Raw genomic sequence first — 22,118 nt, 5'->3', positions numbered from 1 at the left:
AAGAGGGATAAGGTGAGTGTAAGAGGGTTATCAAGAGAGAGTGAGAGAGAGATTAGGAGATGGAGAGAAAGAGAGACATGTATTCAGAAACAGGTCCACTTAAAACCTTACTTGGGGGTGGGCAGGGAAGTATGAGCAGCAAATCCCACTAGGATGGGGGGTGGAGCTGACACTGGTGGTTGGCTCATGGGGTCACCTGGCTTCCAGCTGTGGTGGTGGGGGCTAGAGCCTAGGGTGGTGGTGTTTGAATATTACTTCATTATTTTGTTATGAATGTGTTTATGTAAATATTTCTGTGCTTCAAATACTGCTCTTTTTTATCATGTTATCACACAACAGTTTGCCTCAGAGTCTTTAAGTATTTGTAACTTTAAATCCTAAAAATTTTAGTTACAAGATATCAAGAAGGGTGACTGTTATGCAAGGAATGTGAATGCTCTTTTAGGGAGTTTGTGCATTTTTGGCTCTAAGTATTTTTGTATTATTTGACATGGAAGTAGAACTGTTATTTCTTTGGGGATTACATTTGTTTTAAGGAGATGTTTTGAGTTCAGGATTGATAAGGATCATATTGTTTTTTTTTCTCTTTCATATACTTAAACAAGTTGAAAATGATATTCACAGCATCTTCTAAATTTTGGCCAAGAGTCAAAAAAATGCATTTAAACTTTGGAACGTGCCCACATAGACAGGGAGGCTCACCCCAGCAGTAGTTGGGGCAAATACCCAGGAACCAAAGGGCTGGGAAAGTCAGGAAGAGCAGAAAGGATTCTTCAGTTTATGAACTTGGTGCACTGGGACCTCCAGGCTGACACCTTTACAACGGAGTCACAGTTCCATCTAGCTGGCACCTGTCCCTTCCATTACTTGCTGATCCTGCTTCTGTCCCATGCAGCACTGTGCAACTAACTGGAATAACTTCTCAATTTCTGGGGCACTTAAATGCTGGATTTTTAATCAGCTCAATGAAGGTAATAAGAAGACCCCAAGGATGTGGCCTATTTACAATCAACTGTTCCAAAAGAACCCTTGTGATCTGTTCCTGGATAGCTTTAATGTTGGCCTCTGCAAAAAGGTACAGCATGGTGCAGCTAAAGTAATGAGTGTGGCTATTGGGGTATCGCAGCTGATTTGCAATTGTGTTCAAGAAGAGATAGCGACCCTCAGTATAAAAGTCCACAGCCAGGTTCTGGAAGATGTCCATGTGTGCCAAGTGGGTGATGGTGCTCATTGAAGGGGTGCTGCCCTTGTTGTGAATGTGTGCAATGGCCTGAGTCCCTACGTAGAGCACCAGTGCATTGATGAGCTGGAGGTTGTAGTGATTGCCAGGCTCATTGGACACCTGTAGGTTGCTGCACAGATCAGACAGAAAAGTGACTGGTGATTGAGTTTTAAGATAAGAATCCTAATCCTTTTTGAATTGATGTGGCATCACTCCAGTGAAATTGGTGAGAATCCGGGGAACAATGTTAATTTCACTCAACATGTCCACCTTCAGATTAGGAGTGAATGGGTCTGGGAGCCTCATGTTTCTTGGGAAGGCACTCAGTATCAAATTTCTTAGCTGGATACAATTGGGTGGGATTACATCACAGAACCCATAATGGTAATCACAAAGGAATTCTGGGAAGTCATGCAAAAGAACCAGCAGCACTCTTAAAGTACCCTTATAGAGGATTTGCATAGGTTTGTTGAGTTCCACATTTCTAAGGAAAGGTGCTAAATATTTGAATAAATCAATCAGTAGCTGTGCATATATAGGCCACCCCTTCTGCTGTGACATGTGTGCCAGCATTCTTGCAATGGATAAGGATCATATTGTAAATATTAACTCAACTCAGTCAACTTAGTTGGGCTGTTGTGCTGAGTTTGACCAAACTGTTATTGATGTTGCTGTGCAGACATATTGTAGATGTGATTAACATCTACCATCATCTAAATAAAGGAGATTTTATATATATATATATATATATATATATATATATATATATATATATATGTATGTATATGTATATATATATATATATATATATATATATATGCAAACTTCTCTATTAAGAACCCAGATTGATACAGTAAGCAAATACAGGTAAGAAAATATAAAATTAAATTAGTAATATGCAAATCTACTTGTGTTCTGAGAAATGGAATGTGAGTATAATTAGAAAGCTTATGGGTATAATTAGAAAACCTACTCTTAAGAAGGAGTTTATTATTCAATTAATTAAATATTTTAGTCTGTATAATGTCAATACATTTTTAATGGTGCAGCTCCTTGTTACTAGAGCAGTGCTTTTCAAACCATCTGTAGGAAGGACCAAGATTTTCCCCATCCCACTGTAGATTAATATTTTGTAAAATAAAGTAAATTGAATAATAATTACTATAAAAGTGAAATTCTGAGAGGACAGAAAAATGTAATCTTTTTTTCATTTTAAATTAGATGCTCCACAAAATAATCATTGCTTCTCATGATAATTACTGTATTTTTTATTTTAAAACACCTACAACCTTTATGTTTTGATGCTGTCTCTGAATATATAACTACCACAAATACAGATTTGATGTAATTTGAATGTTCTATTTTTAGGTCATTTCTCTTTTCTTCTGTCACATTAGTATTGTTTTGAACAAAATACTTATTCCTTGTCACAATAATGGCAACATATTGCTTTTCATTTCATAATATTTGCAGTATTTTAGAATTCTTTTGAATTTCAGCATACCATCTACATATATCTTTAATATCCTAGTTTAAGTCAGTATTTGCCTGGTGAAATGGAGGCCGTCTTGCTAGGGTTTACATTCTGAGGTCATCAGCTTCTTCAAAGTTCTGTAAGTTGTCTTGGCAACTTTCAAGTACACAGTGTCTCAGAGACATCTTAGGATGGGGTAATCATTCACCTCTTCCAGGTAATATGTTGAGTATATTTTGTGGATGTTTGTGGGACTCTAAATTTCCATTTAATTGGGAAAACTAAAGAAGATGAAGACATGTTATGTGTCATTGTCTTTGGTTTTCTTATTCTTGAGTCTTTACTTTCCTTTTTAATGTGTTGTAATAGTCTATTTATCATGAATGTTCCTTAAGTCTTTTATTAATTTGTCATTTGTCCCACCGAATTACTCATTTCTACTCACTTAATCAATATATTTCAATTCATAAAACATTCAATTTTTATGTTTCATCTTTCAGATTACCATTACCGCTGTGTGTGTTTTAATATCCTAGTCTAGGTTTATCCTTTATGAACCTGTAAACAAATTGAATTTTGACTATGAAGTCATGAACTCCAGCAAGATTATTTAAGCTCTACTTAAAATTGTCATGCACATATATTTTGAGAAATCTTGGCAACCCTGAAAACACACACTATCCATGTGATCCATTTTTAGAGCCATCTTTTCTTTTTTTCTTTTAAAAATATTTGTTTATTTATTTGAAAGAGATACACAGAGAGGAGAGAAAGAAATCTACCATATTCTAGTTTACTCCACAGATTTTTCAATGGCCTGGGTGGATCTGGCTGCAGCCAGGAGCCAGGAGCCAGGAGTTTCTTCCCATCATCCACATGAGTTGTAGGTGCCCAATCACTTGGGCTGTCTTCCACTGCATATTTCAGGCCATTAACAGGGAGCTGGATTGGAAGTGAAGCAGCCAGGATAGGAACCAGCACAAATGAGGGATGATTGTTTCACAGATGGCAGCTTTACCTGCTGCACCAGGATGTTGGCCCCTATGAACAAATTACTATTACATGATGTTTATGGGACTCTATAATTACTATCGGTGTATGAGTGTTTCAATAGAGGAGGTACAGACACTGGCTTCATTGAATTTTTTCTGCTACCTCCTTTGAAATTTTTTGATTTCCATTCTGTATTTTTTAATTCATTTTCTTTTGTAGAGTAATTGTAGTCATATAGTTTGAAGCCAAACTTTCACCGACTTGTTCTATTGTTTCTGTGAAATTATTGTTTCTTATAATATATTTGATTTTGTAACATCTCCAGCATCCTCCTTTAATTTTCTTGTCTGGTCTTGTAACTCTCACCTGTGTATATCTTAATAATCTATTCTATGCAAATCCTTGCACTGTGAACCTCAGGTAATGTTTCTTGGTGTTTTCATTATAAGGTTATTAAGTGCCATAAAATTGTGTAATTTGTTCTGGGAATTTTCATGGACACAGTTTTTCAGTGCCATTTTAGGAGAATATAGACACTGCCTCCTACAAAGCATCATATTTCTTGGTAATTGTGAATATTTATGGAATTGTGAGATTACCTTTGATTTTTTTTGAAATATCAGTATGTTACTTCTAAATCCGTATATCTTACCTGTGTTATTATTCTAGCAGGTGATGTTTCCTTTGATTTATATTTCATGGAAAATTTTTATTTGTTTTTCTTTTTACCTTAATTACAATAGTATATGTTTTAAATATATTTTATATATTTGAAAGATAGAGTTATAATGAGAAAGGAAGAGAGAGAGTGAGAGTGAGAGATAGAGAGAGAGAAAAATCTTCCTTCTTGGTTCACTCCCAAAATGCCCACAAAATCCAAGACTGGTACAGATTGAAGGAACAGTACAGAAGATTTTTCCAGGTCTTTCACAAGGGTGCAATGGACAAAGAATTGGTCTATCATCCAGTGCTTTTCCAGGTACATTAGCAGGGAGCTGGATCAGTGTGGAGCAGTCAAGACTCAAATTTGTATCCCTATGGGATGACAGCACTACAGACAGTGACTTTACCCACTTTGCCACAATATCAGCCTCAATAGTCTAGTTTTCAATAGTTTCTTTATATCCTTGTCATTCTATCATAGCTACTAAAAATTATTTATTTACTCTCATAGTAATCATAATATATTTTATTTCATAGCATCTTTTTTGTTTTTGCATTTGAGTTTATAGCTAACACCTATATATCTTTTTTAAAAAATATTTTATTTATTTGACAGGTAGAGTTACAGACAATGAGAGGGAGAGACAGAGAGAAAGGTCTACCTTCTGTTGTTTCACTCCCCACATGGCCACAATGGCAGGAGCTGTGCCAATCCAAAGCCAGGAGCCAGGTGTTTCTTCCTGGTCTCCCATGTGGGTGCAGGGGCCCAAGCACTTAGGCCATCTTCTACTGTTTCCCAGGCTACAGCAGAGAGCTGGATTGTACAAGGGACTGCCAGGACTAGAACATGCTCCCATATGGGATGCCGGTGCCTCAGGCAGAGGATTAACCTACTACACCATGGAACTGCCCCCCTACATATCTCTTTAACTTGGTATTGTAAGCCAGTCTTAGCACTGTGAATGCATGGTCATCATGCTTGAATTTTCCATTATGAGATCACCAGCTTCAAAAAATATTACAGTTTTTGTGGCAACCATCATGGACATGTATTTTCAGATAAGTCCTAGAGTCATCTGATAATTCATTCTTGCAGTTAACAAATACCATTAATGATTATTTGAGACTCTTCAAATTTTGAAAGTTTTGATGAATAGTTCAATATACATATTTCCTAAAAAAAATTGTGGATAGGAAGGAAAAAATAAGATTATTGTGGTAAGTTATTTGGTCTTTGATTTCTCTTTCCTGAAATATATTTTTTTGTATTCCTTTGTTCAATATACTTATAATAGTCTGTTTTAGAGTAATGTCATATTCCCTTCTCACACAATTACTGTTTCAACTAAAATTATTCATTTGTTCTCACAGTAATTATAAATGAATTTTATTTCTTCTTAAAGTTTTATTTGTATAAAAATAACAGATTTCATGAAGTTTGTAGATACAATTCCAGGAAAATGACCACAATTTGCCCCCTCCCTCAATTCCCCCTTTTGCTTTCTTTTTTCTTTAATTTTTGCAATAACAATTAAAATTACTTTATAATCACAGATTTAATGCACCACAAACGACAGTGTTCAACAGGTAAAAAGTAGGAAAACTATTATTCCACAGGAAGATAGAGAAGGTCATAAACAATGAATGTATCATAATTTCAATTTCATTTTTATGCATTTTGTTTGTTGTATCCTATATTAACTCCAACATATAAGAGAAAACATGCATTGCCTTTTTTTATCACTGGCTTATTTCAGTAAGCATAATGGACTCTAGTGGCTTCCATTTTGTTGTAAAAGTTGAGATTGCATTCCTTTTTATGACTGAGTAGTTCTCCATTGTGTATATATGCCATATTTTTGTTTCATATTTATTTTTTTAAAGATTGATGTATTTATTTATTTGAAAGGCAGAATTACAGAGAGGCAGAGGGAGAGAGAGAGAAGTCTTCCACCTGCTGCTTAACTCCACAGATGGCTGCAATGGCCAGAGATGTGTCAATCTGAAGCCAGGAGCCAGGATCTTCTTCCATGTCTCCAATGTGGGTATAGGATCCCAAAGACTTCGGCCACCTTCTACAGCTTTCTCAGGCCATTAGCAGAGAGCTAGTTTGGAAGTGGAGCAGCTGGGACTCAAAGCAGCACCCATATGGGATGAGGGCATTGAAGGCACTGTCTTTACTCACTGCACCATAGCACTGCCCCCTCATAATATTTCTAATTCTTTAGTTTTGTCTTTGATATTATGTGTTTTATCTATATATCACTAATATCCTTTTTTGAAATGAGATCATCATTTATATCAAAACTGTAAGTTGTCCCTACAATCTTCATTTACACAAATCTTAAACACATCTTAGGTCCCACCAGTTATTCACCACTTATTTATTTATTCATTTATTTATTTATTTATTTTTGACAGGCAGAGTGGACAGTGAGAGAGACAGAGAGAAAGGTCTTCCTTTTCCCGTTGGTTCACCCTCCAATGGCCACCACAGCCGGTGCGCTGCACCCGGCCAGTGCACCATGCTGATCTGAAGGCAGGAGCCAGGTGCTTCTCCTGGTCTCCCATGCAGGTGCAGGGCCCAAGCACTTGGGCCATCCTCCACTGCACTCCCGGGCCACAGCAGAGAGCTGGCCTGGAAGAGGGGCAACCAGGACAGAATCCGGCACCCCGACTAGGACTAGAACCCAGTGTGATGGCGCTGCAGGTGGAGGATTAGCCTATTGAGCCATGGCACCAGCCTATTCACCACTTCTTGATAACATTTTTTAAAAAAAACTTTTCTCAATTATTGGGGAACTTTGAATTTTCCTATGATTTTAAAATACCCAACTGAGTAGTTTAAAAAACCTATGTACCATCATCTTTTATTTATGATTATTCTCAAGGAAATCGGATTGTTTTACCTTCTCTTTATTTCCCATTTTCAATGTAATTTTAATGATGTATTTTTCAGCAACTGCCTTTACAATGTTTGCCATTCTATTATTACTCTTACCAGATTACTCATTTATTCACATGAAATAATCCTTAAGTTATCATGCATACATATTTACAGAATAATCTGAAGCCTTCTGATAATTCACTCTTTTCAGTAATATATTTTTGCTTGTTCTCAAAATTTACGAGATTTTGCTTTCTAAGAGTTTCAACAGAATATTTGTGTCATGATTTATTTATTGCCATTCAGGTAAATGGTGACATATACCATTGATTTATATCCCCTGGAAAAGATTTCATTTGTTTTCCCCTTTTAATGCAATTATAATGGATTATTTTTAGCACCTTACCTGAGGCTGGTTTTACACACCTCATTCCTTTTTTTAAAAGTTTTTTTTTTATTTAAAATTCAGAGTTATAAGGAGGGGGGTAGGAGGGCAAGGAAGGAGGGAGGAAGAGGAGAGAGAAAGGGAGAAAGAGAGGAAGAGAGATGGGAGAGAGATAGAGAGAGGAAAGGAGGAAAGGAAGAAAAGAGGAAAGAAGGAAAGAAGGAAGGAAGGAAGGAAGGAAGGAAGGAAGGAAGGAAGGAAGGAAGGAAGGAAGGAAGGAAGGAACCATCCATCTGCTGTTTCACTTCTCGGATGGCTGCAACAGCTAATTCTGATCTAGACTGAAGGCTAGGAATTTCATCTAGTTCTCCCACAAGGGTGGCAAGGGTCTAAACCCTTAGGCCACATTCCACTCCTTTTCTCAGGTCATTAGCAGACAGATCAGATGTGGGACATCTGGTGCCCATACAGGATGCTGACATCACAAGTAGTGTCTTGACTTATTAAACCATAAAGTTAGTCCTCACTCTTGTTAACAAATTGCTTATTTTTCTCACAGTGATCACAATATTATTTTACTGCATTTGCATCCCTTTATCATTCTATGTTTACACCTTAGTATTATATCTATCACCTTTGTGTGTCATAGTATCTAGAAACCAGAACCTTCCATGATATCTTGTTCATTGAGATATTATCAACCCTGTGAAATTATAACTACCTCACGACCTTTATTTCACATTTTTCAGAGAAATTTAATGCAACACCTGGCTGTTAACTCTTTATAGGTAGCATTTTGCAGATTATGTTGACATTTTGGGGGATCTAAATGTACCTTTTATTCTTGAAAGTAACATACTTCTACATAGTCAAGGCTTTTAGTTTTTTAAAGATTATTTTAAGAACAGATTGGAAAAGAAAGATGGAGGGGGAAAATTCTATGTATTTGTGCACCCATCTAATTGCCACAGCAACTGGTCTGAGCCAGGCCTAAGCCAGGAGCCAGAAACTCCATCTGGGGCTTTGATGTGGATGGCAGGAAATGGATTATTTAGGCCATAATCTATGCCTCCAAGGTACCTTATCAGAAAGCTGGATCAGTAATGCAGAATAGATTGTACTTCTACCAGGCATCACAATGTTTGATAAGGGCAAGCCCATTGGCCTAATCCACTGTACCAGAACACCATTCCCCAGACATGCTTCTTTTACTTCTGTGATAGATGGTATGATCTTCGGTATAAATATGTTGGATTTTTTAGCATTCATTTTTAATGCAACAGTAACAATCTGTGCTTCTGTAACTTTATCTACATTAGCTTATTTTTATTTCCCCTCCCAAGTTATTTTTCTTACATTGATAATAATTTGCTTTTCATAATTTGATGACTTTTTAAATTATAGCTATTATTGGGACTGGTGCTGTGGCTCACTTGGTTAATCCTCCTCCTGTGGCTCCACCATCCCATATGGGTGCCGGTTCTAGTCCCGGTTGCCCCTCTTCCAATCCAGCTTTCTGCTGTGGCCCAGGAAGGTAGTGTAGGAATGGCCCAAGTGGTTGGGCCTCTGCACCTGCATGAGAGACCAGGAGGAAGTACCTGGCTCCTGGCTTCAGATCAGTACAGTGCCAGCTTTGGCGGCCATTTGGGGAGGGAACAGAAGGAAGATCTTTCTGTCTCTCTTTCTCACTGTTTATAACTCTACACGTCAAATAAATTTTAAAAAATCTATTATCAGTACATATTTTTAATATCTTAATCTGAGCCAGCCCAACACTATGTGTTTAGCTTGGTTAGCATTTTGTGAAGTCATCAACACACAAATTCTGTAGGTTTCCTGTTAACTCTCACATACATAGTTTCTCACAGACATGTTAGTTCTAAATGTTGCCTTGGATTTTTAAAACTTCCACACTGTAATTCAAGATATGTGAACCTTTCCTTTCATATATTATAGAACATGAGATGATCTGTGTTATTATTTAAAATTTGGGATTTTTTTATATTTTCTGATATTGATATAATTATGTTGAACTATTTATCAGAAAATTCCCTATTTTTACTTTTCATTCCATTATTTCCCCTTTCAAAGTACACATTACTTCACACAGTAACCATAACAGATCTTATTTCATAGTGTGTGTTCATTTTTACTTGTGTCCATAATCACTACATATGTTTTTATAACACATACATCACTTTTTATTTTTACTTTACTTTTTAATCTGTTGTTATAACCTGTGTATCACTAACATTCTAGTAAGCCAGTGGTGATACAGTGACCTTGTGCCAGACTTGCTTTGCATTTTCATTGTAAGTTCATCAGCTTGCTCAAAGTTCTCTAAGTCCTCCTGGAAATTTTCATATATACAGGAGTCTTAGGCCAGTTGTATTCATTCTTTCTTTCCAACAGACACATTTTTACCTTTTCCAGATTTTTATCATTGGCATTTGAAATTTTCCATCATACGTTCTAGACACTGCTATATTTCCTGTAATATACCATGTAACATGGAAAGATCTCATCATGATTTTAGGTACTCCATTTAAAAATGCTTTTCACTTCTTTTTTTTATTTTAAAGACAGATTTAGATACATACAGACAGAGGGAGAGACAGAGGGAAAATGTTTCATCTACTAGTTCACTCCCCAAGTCTTCACTATGGCTGGAGCAGAGCCTTTTCAAAGCCAATAGCAAAGAACTTCTCTAGGTCCCCAAACAGGTTCAGGGGCTTGTGTTCTTGGCCCATTCTCTCTACTGCTTTCCCAGGCCATAGCAGAAACCTGGATTAGAAGACTAGCAGTCAGGACATGAACTAGGACACATCTGGGAAGCCAGTACCACTGGCAGAGTCCTAGCCTACTACACTACAGCACTATCCCTAAGAAATACATTAAACTTTGTTGTAAGACACTTTTTCACCAAATACCCGCTAATTAATACTACTCCAACCAAGTTATTCAGTTTCTCTTTCCATTATAGAAAAATATTTTAGGGGCCGGTATTGTAGCACAGTGGGTAATGTTCTGCCCTGAAGCACCAGCATCGCATATGTGTGCCGGTTCAAGTCCTGGCTGCACCACTTCTGATCCAGCTCTCTGCTATGGCCTGGGAAAGTAGTAGAAGATGGTCCAAGACCTTGGACCCCTGCACCCATGTGGGAGACATGAAGAAGCTCCTGACTCCTGGCTTCAGATCGGCTCAGCTCCAGCCGTTGAAGCCACCTGGGGAGTGAACCAGTGGATAGAAGACCTCTATCTCCCTCCCTCCCTCTCTCTCTCTCTGCCTCTCCTCTCTCTGTGCAATTCATTATTTTTTAAAAGAAAGAGGTAGCCCCTGCACCCGAGGTTCAGGGTCTTGTTCTTAAAAAAAAAATAGAAAATATGTAGTGAATGTCCTTGTTTTTGCTATTGTGTTTGAATTTATTGCGCTCTCTCTCTCTCTCTTTCTCTCCCCTCCACTCCCTCGCTCTGTCTCTAGTTTAAATGAGTGCTACTACTATGAATCTGTGGCCATCTTGCTTGATTTTTAATTGTTATGTGATGATGTGATCAGGTCACTCAAAATTCTGAAAGTTGTCCTGGCAACATTCATGTTCAGAGTATCTAGGGCAAGTTTAGTCTTTTACACCTTCAAAGTCACTTATTTTAAACTTAGTTGACTGTTATGATAACAAAGTTATCATTCACAGAAATTTTCCAAAATGTAGCCATAGATACACTTTCTCTTAAAACTATTAAAGTAGATGGAATGATCTCTGGTTGTTTTACATTCATTGGTTTTTATTTTTTATTTCACTTCAAATTTAATTATAATTAACTATTTTTACCATATTCCCTCATATCTACTTTTTTATAGAATTTATGGGGTTGTAAATTAACCAGTGGTTTTAGAAATTTTGTAAAGCATACTTCTAGATATTAGGATGATTTAAGTTCATTTTCTTAAGTGATTTGATCATTCATTGATTAAATGTATTGAGAATTTTTTTATATTTCTTTTTTAAGTATAGTGGAATATCTTTATACACCAAGTACTCCTATTTTGACTTGTCACTCTGTCATTTCTCATAATGCATTATTAAATTTTTTAAAGATTTTTGTTTATTTGACAGGTAGAGTTACAGACAGTGAGAGAGACAGAGATAAAGGTCTTCCTTCCATTGGTTCACTCCCCAAATGGCCACCACAGCCAGAGCTACACTGATCCAAAGCCAGGAGCCAGGAGCTTCCTTTCTGGTCTCCCGTGCAGGTGCAGGGGCCCACGCACTTGGGACTCTTCCACTGCCCTCCCAGGCCACAGCAGAAAGCTGGACTGGAAGAAGAGCAACCTGGAATAGAACCTGGCACCCATATGGGATGCCGGCACCACAGGCAGAGGATTAACCTAGTGAGCCACCGCATTGGGCCCTGCATTACTAAATTTTGCTCACTAAATCTCTGTATTAGTTAAAACAGTTATTTCATAGCATGGGCATCTACATTATGTTTGGTTTTGAAAGATATTTTTCTCATGTTGAAAAATGTTATGTAGACATAGCATTCATTCAATAATATTTTACAACAAATGAGAATTGTATTGAGGCCACAGGGCTAAGGGTTCTGGCAGGGCATCCTTGTATAGGCAGAGCCATAATTGATCATATTGGGTTAGAAGTTTTTCTGTTTGTTTATTTTTAAATATTTATTTAGTTTTTTAGATATTTTTATTTTGATAGCCAGAGTCACAGATAGGAAGAGGGAAATATAGAAGAAGAGAGAGATTGGCATCCATTGGTTCACTCCCGAAATGGCCACAGTGACTGGGATTGGATATGGCTGAAGTCAGGAGACAGGAGCTTCCTATAGGTCTCCCACCTAAGTGCAGGGGCTTTAGAATTTGGGACATTTCCACTGTTTTTCTAAGCACATTAGTGGGGAGGCAGATCTGAAATGGACTACTGAAGCTCAAAACTATGCTCATGTGGGATGGTGGCATCATAGGAGGTAGAGATAATTGATATGGCTGCATTTTTCTTGTGACAGTTGGCATCACAGAGATGTAGTTTAGTTTATCACTTGAGGCAGATCAAGTTACATTTGTATATACACAAATATATAAAATGGTTTCTTTATCCAGTCAATAATTAATGAACATCTCAGTTGATTCCATATCTTAGCTATTGTGAATTGAGCTGCAATGTAATGGGAGTACAGATAACTCTTTCATATACCAATTTTTTTCTTTACTTGATTCGCAGGAGTACAGTAGCTGGGCCATATGGTACATCTGTGTTCAGATTTTAGAGATATCTCCATGCTGTCTTATACAGTGGTTGTACAAGTTTACATTCCTACCAACAGTGGATTAGTGTACTTTTTCCCCCACATCCTTATGAACATTTGTTGTGTGTTGATTTCTGTATGAGAATCATTTTAACTGTGATGAGGTGAAACTCATTGTCATTTTGACTTGCATTCCTGAAGGCTAGTGATTCTGGGCATTTTTTTTCAAGTGTCTTTTGGTCATATTAATTTCCATTCTTGAAAAATGACTGTTCAAGTCGTTTGCCCAATTCTTAACTGGATTGTTTGTTGTGTCATTGTTGAGTTTCTTGATTTCTTTATAGATTCTGGATATTAACCCTTTATCAGTTGCATAGTTTCCAGCTGTTTTCCTCCATTCTGTCAATTGCCTCTTTACTGTGCTAAGTGTTTCTTTTGCAGTACAGAAGCATCTCACCTTGAAATAATCCTATTTGTCAATTTTTATTTTGATTGCCTGTGGTTTTGGGGTCTTTTCCATGCCAGTGTCTTGAAGAATTTCCTCACTGTTTGCTAATAATTAGATTTTATCAGGTTGTAGATTTAGATCTTTGATCCATTTTGAGTAGACTTTTGTGCAAGTCCTAGGTTGTGGACTTGTAGCACACTGCTGCACATGGAGATCCAGTTTTCCAAGCACGATTTGTTGAAGGGGTTGTCCTTGCTCCAGGGATTGATTTTAGCTCCTTTGCATGGATTGATTTCTGGAACTTCTATTCTGTTCCATTGGCCTCTACCTGTCTGTTTTTATACAAACACCAAACTGTTTTGGTTATAACTACACTGTAGTATGTGCTGAAATCTACTATTGTGATGCCTTTGACTATTTTTGTTATGTAAGTCTGATTTAGCTATTCGGAGTCTCTTGGGTTTCATATGAATAATAGCATCATTTTTCCTAGATATGAGAAGAATGTCTTTGGTATTTTTATTTGGATTGCATGGAATATGTAAATTGCTTTCAGTGGTATGTGCATTTTGAAAATATAGATTGTTCCAATCCATGAAAATGGAAGATGTGTCCATTTTTATGTCTTTGTCTATTTAATTTTTTATAATTTTTGAAATAGAGATATTTGTCAACTTCGGTTAAATTTATAATAAAGTATTTATACTTTGTAGCTACTGTAAATGAGATTGATCTTAAAATTACATTCTCAACATGGTACTGTCTATGTATACAAAGGTTATTGTTTTTTACATGTTAATTGTATATCTTTGTTACATTTCCTTTTTCATCTCTGATTTTATTGATTTGGCTTTTCACCTTTTTTGGTTAGCCGGGTCAATGCCATGTGTCAGTTTTACTTTTTCAGAAAAACGTCTATTCATTTTACTGATCTTTTATAATTTTTTGGTCATTTTTTCTTATTTCTTCTCTAAGTTGTATATTTCCTCCCAATTTGGCATTTAGTTGCTGTTTTTCTAGGTCCATGAAATACACAGATTGACATTTATTTCCCAATTTCTCGATGTAGGCAACAATTGCTGTAAATTTCCCTATTAACACTATTTTTCCTATATCCATACATTTTCATGTGATGTATTATCATCTTCATTCATTTTTTATTTTTTTATTTCTCTTTTGATTGTCTCTATGGCAAACCATTTATTTAGGAGCATGTTGCTCTCTCTCCATTTGTTTTCATGTAATCTAGAAATTCTTGAGTGTTAATTTCTAGCTTCTTTATATTGTGGTCAGAGGAGATGCATCATATGATTCTGATTGTTTTGATTTTCCTTAATTTTTATTTTGGCCTAGTGTATGGTCTATCCTAGAGAAGATTCCATACACTGAAAACAAGAATGTATATTGTGCAACTGTGGGGTGAAAACCTCTGTAGATATCAGGTCTATTTGGTCCATAATTTGATCCATAATTTCTGTTAAGTATATTGTTTCTTTATTGAATTTCTGTCCATTAATTTAAGTGGGATGTTAAAGTCCCCCATTACTATTGTATCACAGCATACACCTCCCTTTAGATACATTAACATTTCTTTTAAATAGGCAGGTGTCCTGTAATTGGGTTCATATACATTTCTTGAAGTCCAATTTTCCTGTTGAATTGATCTCATTACATAACACATTTCTCTTTCTGTTTTAAAAATTCCTGTGGTAAAGTTTATTTCGTCTGATATTAGGATGGTTACAGCAGCTTGTTTTTGCTTTCTATTAGCATGGGGTAGCTTTCTCCATTCTTTAACTTTCAGTCTGGATGGATCTTTGTTGGTGAGATGTGTTTCTTTTAGGCAGCAATTACATGGGTCTTGAATGTGAAAGATACATTAAGTCTGTATCATTTAGCTGTAAATTTGAGGCAGCTTAATAGTCAACATTAATATTGATCAGGAATGAGTTGGCTTTGCCAATTTTCTATAAATATTCCTATTATTTTTGTTGGATTTCTATTGTAGTTTTATGGGGAGATTTTCTCCATTTACATTCCTTCATAATGTTGACTATCTTTATGTTTCCGTGTGTAGCAGACCCTTAAGCATTTTTTGGTAAGGCTGGAGAATGTCAAATTCTTTCAATTCCTGTTTGCTATGAAATGTCATTATTTCATTGTATTTCATAAATGAGAGCTTTACATGATATAGTATTTTATTCTCTGATGACTTGAGCTATATCTTTCAATTCTCTCCTAACCTGTAGAGTTTATGATGAGAAGTCAGCTGTGATTCTAATTGTAGATCCTCTGAAAGTAATCTGAAATTTCTCTCATCCACATTTTAGAATTTATTTGTATCTTTTACTGTGGAAAGTTTGACTATGATGTGTCTTGCTGAGGATCTCTTTTGGTCATTTCTACTAGGAGTTCTATTTGCTTCCTTTTATTGAATGTCCCTTTCTTTGTCTGAATTGGGGAAGTTTTCCGTAATTCTTTCACTAAATAGGCCTTCTGGCCCATTTTCTCTTTCCAGATTTTCAGGAAATCCTAAGCACCATACATTGTGTCATTTGATAGTATACCATAAATCTCCAACACTGCTTCTAATTTCTCTAATTTCTTTAGTTTTAATCTAACTGTAAAATTTCCAGGAATTGTCTTTCAACTCAGATATTCTTTCTTCTACCTCAGCAAGTCTGTTTTAATGCTTTCTACCATATTTTTAATTTGATCTATTGAATTCTATATTTCTTTTTTTTAAAGATTTATTTTATTTATTTGAAAGATAGAGTTACGGTGCGAGGTAGAGACAGAGAGGTCTTCCATCTACCGCTCTACTCCCTAGATGGCTGCAATGGCTGGAGCTGTGCCAATCTGAAGCCAGGAGCCAGAAGCTTCTTCCAGTCTCCCATATGGGTGCAGGGGCCTGAGGACTTGAGCCATCCCCTACTGCTATCCCAGGCCATAGCAGAGAGCTGGATCACAAGAGGAGCAGCTGGCACTAGAACTGGCACCCATATAGCATGCCAGTGCTTCAGGCCAGGGCTTTAACCCACTGCACCACAGTGCAGGCCCCTGAATTCTTTATTTCTAATATTTCATTTTGATTTCTCTCTAAAATCTCAATTCATGGGAAAATTTCATTCATGCCATGTATGAATTTCTTTAATTCATGAATTTGGGTCTGATTACTTTTGAGTAATCCTATAAGTAATCTTTGGAATTCAATTTCTGGCGTTTTATCAATCCCTTCATCTTCATATTCTAGTATTCAAATGTTTTTGTGTTCCTTTGTGGATGAGGTCATGTTGTCTTCTTATTCTTGTTTCTTCAATTTCTTCACTTATTTTAGGCATTTGTGGAGATACTTGTTTTTCCCTCTGATCAGTTTTATTTTTGAACTGTGCTTCTGTGGCTTAGTGGAATGTTTGCACTTTCAGTGAATGTCCTTAAGTGTGCTGGGTGTGGCCAGGGAGTTCTGGTCAGTGCTTCATGGTGAGGCAAATATTAAGGGTAAATCTCTTCTTGATAACAGAAGGGTAGGGAATGATCACCTCTGTTAGTGTGATCACATCTTAACCTCCTCTTCTCTAAGGTGATCAATGCCTGGGTCTTAATCCCAAGTGGGTGTAACATTCATGTACACTGCCATGTGAACTGCACAAATGATCTACACAGCCTTCATCTCAAGTTTGTATCCCAGTGCAGTGACTGGTCTCAGGTGACCTGGGAGCTCTGAGCATGTGGAATCTCACACAGTGATTGCCCAGAGGCCCAGCTACAACATGTGCCCTCCCCTACCACCACAGAGTTCCCACAGTCTTAACACACAAGGCTCCCACAGTCATTGGGTGCAGAGGCTCCACTCTGCCTCACCATACTTTCTGAATCAGAGTGACAGACATTCCTTGAGCCAGCTATCTGTGGGTGCTCCTCTTAGGTGGCTTGAGCCCCATAGCCTGTGGTATATTAGGAGCATGGGGTCCTCACACAATCTTTTTGGGTGTCCAGCCCACTATCAGTCTTCCCCAGTCAGGCTCAAAGTCAGTGATGACCATGGATTTTTCCCTCTATTTAGAATCTCTGAATTATATGTGTACACAAGAGCCAATGTTGCTGTATCCCCATCATTGCTGACAGTACTGCTTAGAAGATGCCATCCTGTCTCATCCAGTTGCTGAGTATGTGCATAAAGCCTTTTGCAGCAGCTATTTTAGCCTGAAATGGCAACCTCCTTTCCTAATTGCAGCAGACACCATGGTGGGGAGGGTGGGATGAGTCAAACATGCCCCTTCCATTTCCACTGGGACCAAGGTTACCTTCTAATGTTTGAGGCTCCTGAATAAATTCACACTGGCTAAATCACCAAAGATTGCTGCAGTCTGACCTAAAATCCATCTTCAAGCTGGTAACCTTTCTTGATCTCCACTGCTGGAGTCATATGCTTTGTCCATGTTCATGCTGCACATCCACACATTCACACAGCTCCCTAGAATTCCCCTTCCTTCCATAGAAGTTCCACTATGGCTTTTTCTTTATCTTTGTTTATTTTATTTATTTTATTTATATGGAAGAATTACAGGAGAGGGATAGAGACATACAGAGATAGGGGTCTTCTATCTACAGGTTCACTCCACAAGTGGCTGAAACAGCTAGAACTCAGCTTCTTGAAAAAGAGGAGGCAGGGCTTCTTCCTGGTCTGCCATATTGCTGCATGGAACCAAAGACTTGAGACATCATCTTCTGCATTCCCAGGGTCACTAGCAAGGAGCTGGATTGGAAGTGGAGCACCCAAGACTTGAAATGGTGCACATAGGAGATGCCAACACCAGTCGTGCAGTTTTCTAATTCTGCACATACTGCCTTTACTATTAATCCTTAGCCAAGTGTGGTGCACCATTCCCTATTCCACCATCTTGGAATTGCCCTCATGTTTTCTTTATCCAGTCATCTGTTAATGGACATGGGGATTGATTGCATATCTTATATATTGAGAATTGAGCTACTATAAAAATTGGGTACAAAAAGTTCTTTCTTATACCAATGTCATTTCATTTGGGTAAATTCCCAGGAGTGGGATGGCTGTGTTATATGGTAGGTCTATAGATTTATTAGGAATCTTCATAATGTCTTCCATAATGGGTTACATTCCCACCAACAGGGTATTAGAGTCCACTTATCCCTGTGTGCTCTGCAACATTTTTGATTGTTTGGAAGATAGCCTCTCTAACTGGGGTGATGTGATACATCATTGGGGTTTTTATTTGCATAATAATGATCCTGAGCATTTCATGAGTCTGTTGGCTATTTGTATTTTATCAATTGAAAAATGTCTTTTCATTTCCCTCACCCATTTCTCAACTGTATTGCTTGTTTTGTTGTTGAGTTTCCTGACCTTATTATTTAACACTAATATTAACATTTCACCATATGTATGGATTATAATTTTTTGCTTTTAAGGTTTTTATTTAATGAATACAAATTGCATATGTATAGCTTTTATGGATATAGTATTTCTTCCCCCCATTCTCACCCTCCCACCCCCACTCTCATCCCATCTCCTACTCCCTCTCCCATACCAATAAATATTTTCTACCTCTCTGTCTGGCTGTTTTCATTACAGCTATCCTGTGTGTCTTGAAATCTGGTATTTTGCCTCTGACTTTGTTTTAGTCATTTAGGTTTGTTTTAGTTATTTGGAGTCTCTTGTTTTTCCATATCAATTTTATTATTTTTGTTCTAGATCTATGAAGAATACCCTTCATATGTTGATTGGGATTACATTAAATCTGCAAACTGCTTTAGATAGTATGGGCATTTTTGACATTAATTTTTACAATACACATAGAAGATTTTTTTCTCCATTTTGTGTTTCTTCTATTACTTTCCTTAATGTTTTGTAATTTTCATTGTAGTGATCTTTCACATCCTTGGTTAAATTTATACCAAGCTATTTAAAGTTTTATATGTATTGTGAGTTATACCGATCTTACATGTTCTTTCTCAGCAATGGCATTGTTTGTTTATATAGATATCATTGATTTTTGAGTGTTGTTTTTGTATCTTGAAACTTTGTCAAACTTTTATTAGTTACCATATTGTTTTAGCAAGCTTTTTTTTCCAATACATAGTATCATGCCATTCACAAAACAGGAATAATTAGACTCCCTCCTTTTCACATTGTATTCTTTTATTTGTTTTTCTTTTCCAATGTGGACAAATCTAGAACAATATTGGATAGCAATGGAGGATCTAAGGCATCCTTTTCTGGTTCTGGATATTAGTGGGGATACTTACAATTATTTCCCATTCAATGTGATGCAGGATATGAGTGTGTCATATATTGAGTTGATTTTCTTCCTTCTGTACTCATTTTGCTGAAGTTTTTTTATCATGTAAGGAATTTGTATTTTATCAAATACTTTCTCTGTGTCTGTTGAGATAACTATGCAGTTCTTCTTCATAATTTGTTAATGATATGTATTGTGCTTATTGATTTCTGTGTGTTGAACCATCCTTGTGTATTTCTTTCTCTAGCATAAAGCCCATTTGCTCTGTGTGGATGATGTTTTTGATGTGTTGTTTGATTTGGTTATCTAGTATCTTGTAGAGAAACTTGGTGCCAGCATTCAAAATGCATATTAGTTTATTGTTCCTTTTTGTTGTATGTTTTTCCAGTTTTGGAATTATGATGATGCTGGCCTGATAGAAACTTGGCAGGATTCCTTCACTTTTAAACTGTTTCAAATAGTTTAAGATGAATCTAGAATAGTTCTTTAAAAGTTTGATAGAACTCAACACTAAAGCCATCCAGTCCTGGACTTTTCTCTGTTCAGAGGATATTTATTACAGATTAACCCTTCATCTTGGTTATTAGTCTATTCAAGTTTTTCTGTGTCTCAATGTCTCAATTATGATAGATTGTATATATGCAGAAATCTATTTCTTGCTGATGTTCCAATTTATTTCCATACAGCTGTTTGTAATCATTCTAATGATTCTTTTCATTTCAGTACCATCAGTTGAAAGAACTCTTTTATTTCTAATGTTATTAACTTGAGTCTTTTGCCCTTTTCCAATAGTTGGGCCAGTGGTTTATTGATTTTGTTTATTTTTACCAGAAAACAAAGACTTTATTTCACTGATCTTTGCTTTACTTTTTATCTCAGGCTCCCTAATGTGTTTGTCATTTGATCTATTGGATTCTTCATTTCATTATGGTTTCTTATCGCTATCACTGTTTCTTGTTCTACTAGTTGTTTCATTTCATTTTGATTCCTCCTTAATATTTCATTTTCACAAGAGAGATTTTCTATCTTGTCCATTAAGGATTTCTGTAGTTCAAGAATTTGTTTTTGAGAGCTTCTTAATGATCTTACCAATTTTTTGAGATCCACTTCTTGCATTTCTTCTATCTCATCATCTTCATAATCTTGAATTGGGGTGTCTTTTTCATTTGGGGGCATCATAGTGTCTTCCTTGCTCTTGTTACCTTGGTTTCTACATTTCTTTGGCATCTTGGAGGTGTGGCCAAAGAGCTCTGTTTGGTTCTTCAGGGTTAAGGCCCAGGGTAACTCACCCAGATTGTTCTCTGGCTTGCTCTCTGGCTTTCTCTCTCTCTCTCTCTCTCTCTCTCTCTCTCTCTCTCTCTCTCTCTCTCTTTTTTTTTTTAGACTCAGTTGGGAAGAAATCCCACACAACTCACCGGGTTGCCTAGGCTAAGGAGTTTGTTTTACATATGTAAAGTGGTGCCTGCTCTTTGTCTTGCTGGGCTTTGTAAGGAGAGTGCAGAGAGAGGCTAGTGTCCCTGCTGGTTCCCCTTATTTATTCGCTTTTTTTTTCTCTCCTCCAGTCAGCCTGGTGCAGTCCCCCCCCCCCGTGTGAGTTCAGACCACACTATAACCTTCCCGGCCAATGTCTTGGGTTACCTTTCCTTCCAGCACTGGGGCTCAAACTCTGTGGCTGGGCTTCTGTGGCTGGGCTCACTGTTTTCCCCAACTCTCGCGGCTCCCATGTACATGGCACAGCTTGGTGCAGCTCGGCGCGGCTAGGCATGGCTCGGCGCAGCTCGGTGGCAGTGGGCCACCTTGCTCTCCCCGTAGGTCCTCCGTGTCACATCCACTAGATCCAGAAGAGTTTCCTCTGCAGTTTTTTTTTCTGAGTCTCTTCCTGAGGTAACTCCACTTTTGTTAAACTTTCTTTTCCTGAACTGTTGGTGCGCACCCTCACTCTTCCGCTATCTTGGCTCCACCCCCTGCTTTACTTTTTATTTCAATTTTGCTTATTTCTTCTCTAATTTTTATTATTTATTTTCTCCTATTAATAGGGGGTCCAATTTGTGCTTGTTTTTCCAAATCCTTGAGATTTGTTCCTAGATCATATACTTCATATCTTTCCAATTTCTTGATGTAGATAATAATTGCTATAATCTTTCCCCTTAATACTGTTTTTGCTGTATCATAAAATTTTGATATGTTACTTTATTGCCATTTGTTTAAAGGAATTTTTGAATTTCCCTCTTGATTTTTTTCTATGACCTGTTATTCATTCAGGAGCATTTTGTTCAGTCTTCATGTGTTTGTATAATTTCTAGTGTTTCTTATTTTATTAATTTAAAGCTTATTTCCATTGTGATAAAAAAACATACATGATATGGCTTCATTTTTAAAAGTTTGTGAGACTTGCTTTATTTCTTAGCATAGGTTCTATACTGTAGAATGATCCATATATAGATGAAAACTGTAGTTTGTGTCTGTGGAATGAAATATTCTAGATATTGCATCAGTTTTGTCTATA

The 22,118-nt window shown here is 36.9% G+C and overlaps 1 pseudogene; it reads right to left on the bottom strand.

Annotated features, from left to right (window-relative positions):
* Nucleotides 1–840: 840 nt before the first annotated feature.
* Nucleotides 841–1,813, bottom strand: LOC133755073 (CCR4-NOT transcription complex subunit 1-like; annotated as a pseudogene).
* Nucleotides 1,814–22,118: the final 20,305 nt, after the last annotated feature.

Source organism: Lepus europaeus, unplaced genomic scaffold, assembly GCF_033115175.1.
Source record: "Lepus europaeus isolate LE1 unplaced genomic scaffold, mLepTim1.pri SCAFFOLD_3_1, whole genome shotgun sequence".
Taxonomy (NCBI): domain Eukaryota; kingdom Metazoa; phylum Chordata; class Mammalia; order Lagomorpha; family Leporidae; genus Lepus; species Lepus europaeus.
The sequence above is the reverse complement of the archived record's forward strand: the minus strand, read 5'-3'. Positions and strand labels throughout refer to the sequence as shown.